Genomic DNA, 6,000 nt, shown 5'->3' with positions numbered 1-6,000 from the left:
GCCCGACAACATACGATTAGACCGATTGATAATTACGAGTACGAGGTACACGATGATAACAGCATGGTGCGTGTCAACCTAAACAGTAAGAGTTGTACGTGTAAGCAGTTTGACTACTTTCAGATCCCGTGCTCCCACGCTGTCGTTGCTGCCATGCATCGTAATGTTAGTATATACACGCTGTGTTCGCCCAAGTATAAATTAGAAACGCTTCTTAACGCGTACGCCGAGCCAATCTACCCATTGGGTGATGAGGAGGACTGGCCTTTACCCGACGACTTTGTTGAGTACACCATCGAGCCTCTGAAGTTCATTGCAATAGTTGGTAGACCGCAAACAGTACGAATACCATCAGCAGGCGAGCCTCAACAGGTACATAAATGCAGCAGGTGTGGAATGCAAGGTCACAATAGGAAAACTTGCCGCCAACCATTATGAACAACTGAGTCTTAGTTCGATGTATGATTTAATTATATCCATGTATTTTCTTTTTTGTGTATTGGAATCTGATCATCATATATTCGGGCGAAATGTTAACAAGATGTTGCCATGAATGCAGTTCTCGGGTAGGATAATGATATTCTCGCCCGTGAAATAGTGCAGAGACCAGCACACTAATGGATGAAAACTTTTTCGGGCGAAATGGTTGTATTCTTGCCCGAGAAATATTTCAGTGACTTCATTTGCACTGACTGAAATATTTCTTGCCCGTGAATAGCCCGATTTCGCCCGTGAAATGTTTCAGTGATTTCCATACTTTGTTCTTTTGGGTGGAATATGAATGGTCAATGTTGTATTGATTCATTTTATGTATCAAGTTGCTTTTTTAACATATTTGTCTTATACGAAGCAAGATAAGTAGTTTGTAAGAGCTAGGTAATAAAATAATGGCATAGTACTAATAAGCGAATTAGATTCAAAATATAGATCGGTTTGCCCACATTTCTACGGTCAATTTCTCCCTAAAGAAACTAATGTTGTCATAAGTTAAGCTGGTCATATTTGACCCTGTTACATCATACTCGAAATATTTAACACAAAACATCCCACAGTCACCAGACCCGCTTTGTTGGGGCACGGACGTTACTTGACGAATGCGCCATGGCATATTCGGTAGTGTCGGCCTCAGTACCTGAACACCGGCCCTGTCCATCAACGTCGGTAGGACAATAGCCATCGGCCTCAACTCGGACTCCAGAGCTGGAAAGTGTGTCATCGACCTCATCGAATCCCACACAATGATCTCACCCTCCTGCAGATCGATGTGTAGCATAATCCAATGGTTGCCATCGATGTTGTATGGCAGGTAAACAGCATCCAGATCAAGCCATCGTGTCTGATAGTCGATGTGCGTCCCGTCCATATAGCTCAGGATGGTCTTACACTTCCCAGCCCAATCGTATTCCGCTGCAACTCTCGCAGGTACAGCGTTCGGGGCTGTCATGCGTTGATATAGTCCGTCTGTTCGTCGAAGAAAGTTCTGCAACGAACAAAAAATTTCAGTTAGCACATGAATTTGTAAAAACGGTCAGCGTATGAGAGATATATATATATATATTACATACCGCAAGGACAATGTCACCCGTGGTGAATCTTCGAGAACACAAGTCCTGTCGTTGCTCGAGTTTGTTCCGCGTGAACATGAACAACGAATCGATCACCTATATAAGTCATTGTTGTTAGAAAAAAACTAAATACAAGTACAACATATATTTGGGGTTTCGAACCCGTACCTCACTCGTCATCCACTTGCCCGAGGTGATAAGGTCAAGGAACCATGTCTTTCCCCAATGACCGTAGCATGATTTGCGAGTGGCACGGTCGGTGTTAGGGTTCGCCAGCCAAGCATGAAATTTCTGGACTTGTTCAGAGGGGACGTGGACTAGTGGGTCATATCGCATTACCTTCTTCCGCTTCCCGTCCACCATGACATTGAACGACCCCCGAAGCTTCCATGGGAGCTTCCTCTTCCGAGACCCCCGCCGAGGGTTCTGACGTTCAACGGGCTGCGATAGCACACATACCTCATCCAGGTCTGGTTGCGACGTCGCTCCTGGCCCTTCCGCATCAGAGTCCGTGAAGTCCTCGGCGTATTCGTCCTGGATAAATTATGTTAGCAAATAAAATCTTGTGTTTAGAGTTGAAAATTCAAAAATAAATACCTCATCGTCCATAGATGACTCTAACGGATGCGAATCGATCGTAATATGGTCCACCTGTCTGCTCTGAACAGGAGTCTGCTCTAGAGGGGCAGCCTCACAACGCGCATGTAGACCGATATCCATACACTCCTTGTGCACGTCCTCTGTACCCATGTCTTCCTTGCGCATCAAGGTAGGTGAATGCTGTTGATACAGGGCAGAGTAACCTTCGTTAGACCATGCTTACGATCGAATTTGAACTTATGGATTACGAACACATACCTCGCGTTCTGGTTCAACCTGGTCCCCGGTCGTTTGGCCGGACTGATGTTCCTTTGTCTCGTATGCGATCACATGGGGGGATCGATGATCATGCCATCCGTGTCGTCCACGTCCCTAGGAGATGGTGTAGAACCATCGCCATCCTTAGGACCATCACCTCGATCACTAGGTCCCCCATTGGGTGCATCACTCGGACCATCTCCTGGCCCAGGACCATCACTCGGACCATCTCCTTGCCCAGTACCATCACGGCTGCTGCCTCTTCTCATGTCATTCAGGTCGACAGGCAAACCCTATACAATGGATAACAAGTTAGTTATCGCTATATGAAAATAACATCATAGTTATTATAAGTGAAAACTGTTATTACTTTAGCGATTCTTCGCAAGAACTTCCGGATGGATTTTAATTCAGCCTTAATACCTTCGAACCCGTCGTCCATGCGCTTGATCCGTTTCTCAACCTTCCTCAGACGCACACTAGACATGCGTACCTTCTTACCACGTCCATTCTCCTCTTTCTCCTCAGCCTCTTCATGGACGTCTTCTCTGACACCTTCGTCGACATTCCCTCATTTTCTCCCGTCGTCTTTCTCTTTTCCTGCACGTGCACTTGATGGTTCAGCAGCATTGTTCTCGCACGGGACTTCGTCCTCATCTTCGGGCTCCGATGGTTCGAACGTCCTATCTAGGAAGGTCGTCTCAGCATCCGTTGCTTCTATTGATCGAGTTCTTCCCTACGCCAAAGGTAATGAACGTGTCGGCATAAATATGGAAATTAAAGAAACTTATAGGTATAAACAAGATTGAACTTACTGTGCTAGATCGAAAAATCTCTCTGTCAAGCACATGCAATGCAGTTGAATGGTCGCACCTCCACCAAAGAATCTGTGGCACGGCGTCCGGATTTACCTTATTGGCCACACGTCCAGATAAGGAAGATATAGTCTCGTAGGCCCATACCTGTAAGTATATAAGTGTTGGACGTTATTGATCGGTTAAAAGGAACGAAAATTGTAAACAAGTATCTAGGCTCATACCTGGAACGCCCAAAGGAAACAGTAGAGACTGTACGATTTCCTGAACCTGCCATCCTTCGACCTCTTCGTCGGGCCGCGCTTCAGACTATATATAGTCTTATCAAAGGACAACATCCCCCAGTCGTGGTTGCAGCACGTTTCCCAATCATCAACTATTCCCAGCAATGTATAGTCGTACTTCAGGGTCCTCTCTCTCCCCAACAGAACTAACTCTACTAAGTAAACAATAGATACCTTGACCGCGTCGAAGTCATCCTCGAACCGTGCGGCTAAATAAATCTTCTCAAATTCACTCAACAGAACGTCGTTGCTATCATTAAAGTAAAGGGCCCTAAGTCTGTGGGGAGATGTGTCTTTTCTAACTAGACCCCTATCATACTTAAGCCCAGAAATAATGTCAAACTTCGTCCGCCCAAATGACACCTTACTCCCAAACAGGTTGAAGCTAATGGTGTCAGGTGTACTATCCTCGATCTCCCTAAGTAGGATGTTGTGTATCAGTGGCCCGTTAAATACGAGGTCTAAGTCAAGGAGATGGCCGAATACAGTTTTCCTAAACATCCTAAGCTGTGGTGGGGTCAATTTACTCTTAATGGCTGCGGTAGTCTTCGCTAAGTGCGACAAACATGTCAAATTGGCGGAGGCATACGATGAGGAAGGGATTTTAGCTACCATTTCCATTTTGAATTAACCTGTAGATGAGTAAATAAAGGATCCTATGATCAGAGAAAATGACAAACCATACATATAAATATATGCTAACAACCAACCAATCCTTAAACAAACCCGAAAAAAATAAAAAACTATTTCTGTCAACTTTCTCGGGGCAATTTTTGGGTGAAGTCGTGCACGAGAATTTTGGCAGTATTAATGAACTCGAACCTTTCGCTCGGGAATCATTAATCTTGTAAATATTCTGGTGGACTTTCCCGGGCGAGAACGGGCCCCGAGAATTTTTCCAGATCCTACATCTCCCACAATTTCAATTTAGCTCACCCGAAATGCCCCGGGAATTTAGTGTGTTATTTATCGTCTGTAAAAATTCTCGGGCCATTTCGGGCGAAATAAATAAAAAAGAATTTCCAACACACCATGGCCGAAATGCCCCGAGAATTTATCCAGCCGATAAATAATACTCCAACTGCATATCCACCACGCCCGAAAGACCACGAGAATTCATAATTTCCCAAATCTGTAACCTAATTTGCCCGAAAACCACCGAGAAATCATCAAATTCCTAAGAACAAACTCCAAAACGTTGGCAATCCTAAACTATTTCGCCCGAAACCCACCGAGAATTCTCCAGATTCTAAATAATCGAAGCCCTAACCCACTTCCTACGAAATAACCCCGAGAATACCTCCCATTCGAAAAACCCACAACGACAGTCATCTTCAACCTCCCATACACCTCAAACAACCAGAAATCGGTACAAATACTCGCCGGAAACTAAAACCCCTAAAAATTTAAGACGAAATCGATGGAAAAAAAAACGAAATCGAAAAGGAAAACAAGAAATAAACAAAATGAAATCGAACCTTCAATGTCCACGCTACTTTCAAAACGAAATGGAACGTCTAATCGAAGCTTTCTTCGTTGAAGGGAACGAAGGGAATCAAAAAGGAGAAGAAGAAGAAGACGAAGGAAAACGAACGGGAAAAGAAAGAGGGGGAAAGGTAACGGTTGGTTTTTTTGACTTCAGGGGTACAAATGTAATTTTATTCTTTTTTAAATTAATTAAAATAATAAAGTAGGTCATTGAAAACAATTTTAGAGGGGAGGGTTATTTGAGCAAAATATAAACCTGAGAGGGTCATATGAATCATTTTCCCAAAATCGTTGTACACGTGGAGCATAACATGTCTACATGTCAAACAAAGAATAACTTCGATTTTACCGCAATGTCGACCACACACCATAGACATCTCGAATTCGACGACATTTCAGTGAAATGTCGTTCGAGAAATAATTTTAAAATTCCCAAACTGGGTAAAAACCCTGAAACTGAGGCATAAATACAACTTTTTTGAAGGCCCAGCTAGCCGATGGATAGAGAGAGGAGAAAAGAACATTTATAGGAAAAATTTTCTTTGCTTTGTGAAACTCTGTTGATGTGGGACTGTGATATACATGATAAAGTCAAGCTCCTTTGTTCTCTCTCCCAATCCCGACTGGATTGTCTCTCCTCTCTCCCCATTTCCACATCCATTCTATCATCCTATTTTATGTTTTAATTTATTTAATTGTGGTTTTTCTTTTCCTGTTTTTCTCCTCTATTTATTGACAAACCAGCTAAGCAATATTATTATTGACCTAGAAATCAAATACGTAAGTTATACTCTCATTCGTAAATGACAAAATTCAAAATAATTTTCATCAATTTATTTGTTCCGATATTTTCACACATAAATTACTTAGATATGGTGGTTTAAAGGGATTAATTATAGTTTAATTAAATTTAAATTAACATTTTATTTACTGATTAAAACAATTTCCATCAATTTCTACCACTTTCATAATTTTTCTAGAAATATCGAT

The sequence above is a fragment of the Momordica charantia genome (genome assembly GCF_013281855.1).
Source record: "Momordica charantia cultivar OHB3-1 chromosome 10 unlocalized genomic scaffold, Mcharantia_2.0 BLBB01000010.1, whole genome shotgun sequence".
Classification (NCBI taxonomy): domain Eukaryota; kingdom Viridiplantae; phylum Streptophyta; class Magnoliopsida; order Cucurbitales; family Cucurbitaceae; genus Momordica; species Momordica charantia.
The sequence above is the reverse complement of the archived record's forward strand: the minus strand, read 5'-3'. Positions refer to the sequence as shown.